Genomic DNA, 5722 nt, shown 5'->3' with positions numbered 1-5722 from the left:
CACCTTGCTGGGGTTTCCTGAAGCCGTACTGGATATTATTCAATACGTTTGTGCTCCTCCAGATGCCATGACAACCGTGCGCTCACCATCTTCTCCGTCATCTTACACAAGCGCGAGGTGAGAGAGATGGCCATAACCCTGCGGATTCAACCCCTCTTTGCCGGGTTTAAGGATAAGCACTACTGTGGCGTCCCCCAGATTGCCGAGAAGCCACCTTGCTGCCATAACAAGTAAAACTGCATAGCAGGGCCCTGTGTGACGAGGGAGGTGTTTCAAGCATCTCGTTTCCAACCTTACCTAGGCCTTCTGACACGCTCCATAGAGTAACAATGGCTGCCTCAAGGTCAGTCATAGTGAATGGCATTGTGGCTCAAGTCCTAGAACGTGGCGAAATTGGCAGGCATCGCTTCAGAGTAAGCTTTGTGGCGCAAAAACTGCGGATTATTGGTTCCAACTCGGCAGTGTTCGCCAAGGCCTGAGTGATCGCATCGGCTGCATCGTCCAGTTCCACGATATGCTGACCATGCACACGCAGCACTGGCGGCGGGGCGGAAGAAAACGGACCTGACTGACGTGCGTTTAATCTGCGACCACACCTGTGATGTCCTGCTGAACCGATTAAGTTTGCCGACAAATTCCCCCTCGGAAACACGCTTCGCATCCCGAATGATGCGTTCTGCTACCGCTCTCGCCTTGCGGAGGGCGGTCCGGCTGGCTGTAGCACTGCTCCGGTCGAACGCCCCGAACGCCTGAACCGCTACGGTCGAACGCCCTGAACCGCTACAGTCCAACGTCCTGAACTCCCTGCACTGCTACGGGCGAACGCCCTGAACCGCTACGATCGAACGCCCTGAACCGCTGCGGTTGAAGGCCCTGAACTCCCTGAACTGCTACGGTCGAGCGCCCTAACGCCCTGAACCGCTACGGTCGGACGCCCTCAGCGCACGTTGGCGTGCGCGAATAGCAGTGCGTCATTCCGCGGTCCGACGTGGATTGGGGCGCGATGAGGTGCCCCGGTGGTTTTGGGCATGCGGTCATTGGCAGCACTCAAGCAGAGTCGTTGAGACGTCGGCAGATACAGCCTCGCTCAGTCAGCTGGTAACAGAGCGTCCAGTCGGCTCTCAAAATCGCACCAGTCGACGGATCTAGAAGCCAATCTCTGCGGCCGACGCGTAGGAATGGCTCCATCCTGGAAGCTAAGCCACACTGGGAGATTATCACTTCCCATGGGGCCGTTGGCGACAGCCCATGTGAAACGCTGCATAGGCTGTGGGCGCGTAAGACTAAAGTCAATATGAGACGCTTGGCCAGGGAGCAGCGTCACATGCGTCCGAGTCCCGGTGTTTAAGATTCACAGCGATTCGTGGTGTATAAAATATTCACAGAGCCATCCACGATAGCTAGCGCGCGCAGTTCCACAGGTTGTGGTGCGCCTTAAAATCGCCTAAAATCATGAAGGGCGGGGTTAGTTCCAACACCAAACGGCTGAGTTCAGCTGGAGGAAGGGCACCGCCAGGTGCCATATACAATGAACGCACCGTGGTATGTCTATAATTAAAGTGAAACCAGGCTGGTACGGCCTGGAAAAAGGTCGAAGCATCGATTAATGGGGTGACACATTAGTGAACAGCTGAAAAAGCACCGCCGTACGCAACTGCGTTCGATGGCTCATCTTTACTGTGCGCTGAGCAGCCTTCCACTGTCCATTGAGCGTCCGGACTGAGTTTTGTTTCCTGGAAGACAGATCTGAAGACTGAACGAGCGGCTTCCTGTGACTTTATGCACACCTGGGAATGGTCGTACATAAACACGTTTAGAACAGCTCAAACTCCAAATTTATTCGAGAATTTATCGTCCAAATTGATTGTTTAAGCGATGGTCACGGATTGTCGGGCGGTGATTCAGCCTAAGTGGCGGCTCCCCGTTCCCCTTATCTTAGTAATACGAAGATCAAATTCGGCTTCGGCTGCAAATAACACCAGGATAAGTCCTATAAAAGCCCCATGCGCTCTCCCAAAAGGGCTTCCGGCAGCGTTATTAATCCTGCCGAATGGTACACGAACGATGCATCGCCAAACACCATGGGCGATGGCGTGCAGCCCCACGTCGTTCGCGTACATGGTATGGTGTGGTATTTTGGTTTTAAGGGGCACGTGGACTGCAGCGGTCATTTTGTGCCCACTGCTTGGTTAGGCGGTCTTCATTTCATTGACGCGTGCGTGCGGAGCGCTTAGCGATTACGGTCATCAAAGCTGTGCTAGGCGCACTGAGGTTGGAATCGCGCGCGGTCGCGAGGCGTTAAAGAGGTGGTAAGATTATCTGGAGACCCATGCGCTTCACGAAATCTAAAACCGTCTTCGTGTCAAGTACAGGCTCCCAACCACTGAAGGAGCGCAGGGGCGGCCTCCGTTGTGTGTAGAGGCTGAGGTGACGATCACGCTCAGCATTCAAGTGGCGCCACTGCACGAGCACATGAGCAGCTGGCTGTGGGTGATCGCACCCGGGACACGATGGCGCTTGGCCCCCGGACGGAAGAAAACCGTGCGTTCCGCAGGTGTGGCCGATTCATAGGCGGCAGAGACAGCCTTCTTCTTCTCTGCTATCGCGGTGTGAGGATAACCAGTCACTAACTCTGTCTTTTAACGCCCTAAGTTTATTTCTTGCGTTACCATGGGTGTCTGTGCTCACGTGATCTCATGGTCGATGCCAATTTTCTTTCCGACGGGCGGAAAGCGACTGTTCAAAATCAGAGTATGGTGCACGAGCGGAATCAGGTCGCAGCCAGCTGCAGCCTCCTTTGCAGAAGCATCGGCCCTCCACCAACCAGCCCGACGTGTCCTAGCACCCAAACAAAGGCCACCTGCTTTTCGACCCGGTTGAGAACCATTACCTGTCGTAGGATTTCATTCTCCAGGGCATGCTCACTTTTATTATTTTTGATCGCTAAAATGCTGCTTAAGGAGCCCGATGCGATAAAAGTAGTCTCTCTGAGGGCTCCGCTGCGTCAGCCAACGTTTCTCTAATGGTACAAAGCTCGGCAGTCAAACTGAAGCAATGCTCAGAGAGCGTAGAACTCTTTGCCCAATTGCCACAAATGATACCGTACCCTGTGCCTTTACCGTCCTGGAGCCGTCCGTATATTAATGCACACATGTCTGGTATTCCGTGCGTAAGCGATGCGTAAACTCGGCGTAAACGTAAACGTAAACGTAAGGGGGCCCCCTGATGCTACCTTTACTCAGTACTGCTTTCTAAACGTACGAGTTAATGTCCTTAGTCGTTGAAAGACGCTCGTTTCGAATGCATCATTTCTGGCTGCCCATTGGCACCGCCTAACGCAAACCGCACAGCCAACGCCGCTGCCACGGGAGACTGCAACGCCGAACGTTGGGTTTTGTGTCGAAGATTTAAGAGCGCACATGTTCAATTTCTCAAATCGATTCCTACTGAAGAATGGACATTACAGGTAAAGATGAGCTGGCCATGTTTATACATCTTTGTGACTATTTCAATCTACAGTCTATCTTCAGGGAGACTCCAATGTCTGAAAAAACACAGATTTTGTGGCAAAGCCCTTGAGTCTTGACAAAGACTTGTCATATCCGTTAAAGAAGTATCCAACAAACTCTGTAAAATGAATATCACCCGCGGATTATTACATACGGTCATTTAGCGCCCGCCTTCTTCAGCTTATTGAAACTCAAAATGCAAACAGAATTGCATCGTGTGTTAGCGTATGGGCTTCTGTTTAAGTTACAGAGGTTAAAAATAAACGTAAAGGAAGAAACCCGTGCTCTCTCGAAATAAAGGAGCAAAAGCGAGATTGGGTGTAGTGGGCGGCTTCCCCCATTAGATTCCCCCATTAGTGGGCGGCTTCCCCCAGCCTTTGTCAACCCTGTGCCCCTCCCCCCCCCCCCCCCCCTACCAAGGCTCTGGCTGTGCCCCCTGCTGGGACAACGCTGTGTACCCCAGACCTGACTGTCGATTGCTATATACTTTCCTGAGCGCTTTGCCTTCCAACCGTGACGTCCTAATACCGTGGATGTCAACTGTGCGACTAAAAGGAAGCCTAAAAGCATGCCATTATCAGGAAAAAATGTAATCGCCACCAGCCCTCTGGAGCTTAGTACATTAGCTCTGTGGAGATTAGTACATTAGCGAATATCCCCCGCAAGGCAGTCCCTCGAAGCGGGGCTTGCGGACGTGCGTTATTGCCGACGCCGGGTGCTGCATCCAGCGACAGGGCGACCCCGGAGAGCTGAGGAGGGCGGGCCGGCGGAGCGGCAGCATCACTCAGCAACCCAACCGCTACCCGACAGATGTCGGCGGCGACCGAGGTCACCGTCGGCCTCGTTATGGCCGCCAACTCATCGGTGCCGGCGGTGGCTATCCTGCTACGGGCGCTACCTGCGCAAGAGCGACCGACCATGTACCGACTGCTGGCCAGCATGGCCGCGCTCAGAGTGCTGATGGGCGTCATCACGGCCCTGGTGGGCACGCTGAGGCTGCTGCCGACGCCGCCGGGCTGGGCGTGGCGCGTCACTGCTTTTGCTGAGATTCCGCCCTTGGCAACGTCCAACGTCGTCTCGGTACTGGCGCTGAGTGTGGAGAGGTACGTCACGGTCGTGCACGGCCTACCTACTTCGAACATCATCACCGACCGGGCATCGGCTGCTGCTGCTGCTGCTGCAACGACCCGATTCATCGCCGCCTCCCTGGCTCGTCACGGGCGCTCTTCTGGGTGTTCGGGATGGCGCTTCCGCGGAGCAATTCGGGGCGGACGACAGCAGCGTGTGTGACCACTGGGAGTCCGTTCCACCCGCCTTCCGAATAACCGCGTCCTTGTTTGTCCTCGCGACCCTACCTACCCTGCTTGTGCGTCAACCCTGTTCGTTGGCTTTGTCGGCTGGCGACAGGGAAAACGAATCCAGTGTGATCACGCAAGTGTACGAAGCCATCCAAAGCAGAAGCTCTTCCGGCTTCAGGGCTTCTATGCCATTGCAGCCCCTATCGCTGATGTTTCTCATCTTCATACTTCCGAACGTCGTAGTGAATCTAACCCAGGCACTGGGGCTAGCCGATATGCCAGCCGTGCACAGGACCGTTTCCAGTCTCCGGCATTCGGCATGCTTGCCGATGGCTGGGTTCTGCTTCTGCTCTGCCCAAATATAATGAAACGGGCGCAGGCGAATGTTTTGCCCAATTGTCTGCGGAGAACGTCCCACAGCGCAGGTGAGCACTGGTGCTGACGGGAGTCAGGGACCTCATCGGTGCGAGCGTGATTCATGTCGAGGGGTCCAGGGGGTGAACGCCGGCGCATACCAAGCACACCGATAAGTTTCAGTGTCCACATCTGCCGGTGTTCCGCGCAAGCATGCGATGACTTCCCAGCGAAACAGGTGTACCTACGCCGAGACGATGCTGCAGTTAGCTGAGGACGGAAAAAGGCTTGCGGAGTGGAAGAGGAATCGAAGACCACCAAATCGTGTCGTCTAATAACACTGGCTAGTGTCACTGCATCACCATCAAAATATGATCAGGATGTGTATTTTTTACCATTGCCGGGTCCGAATTACGCTGTCATCGTATTGTCACCGTTACTAACGCCTTTTTTCTTCCTTGGTAGTCTCAAAATACAAGCCCTTGACCGCGGAAACTGCAGTTGTCGCGACTATTGTCATGATAACGGCACGTCTATCAAAAGGGAAATGTTCCACATTTG

Source organism: Pollicipes pollicipes, unplaced genomic scaffold, assembly GCF_011947565.3.
Source record: "Pollicipes pollicipes isolate AB1234 unplaced genomic scaffold, Ppol_2.1 Scaffold_6686;HRSCAF=7923_pilon_pilon_pilon, whole genome shotgun sequence".
Classification (NCBI taxonomy): domain Eukaryota; kingdom Metazoa; phylum Arthropoda; class Thecostraca; order Pollicipedomorpha; family Pollicipedidae; genus Pollicipes; species Pollicipes pollicipes.
Note: the sequence above shows the minus strand (reverse complement) of the source record.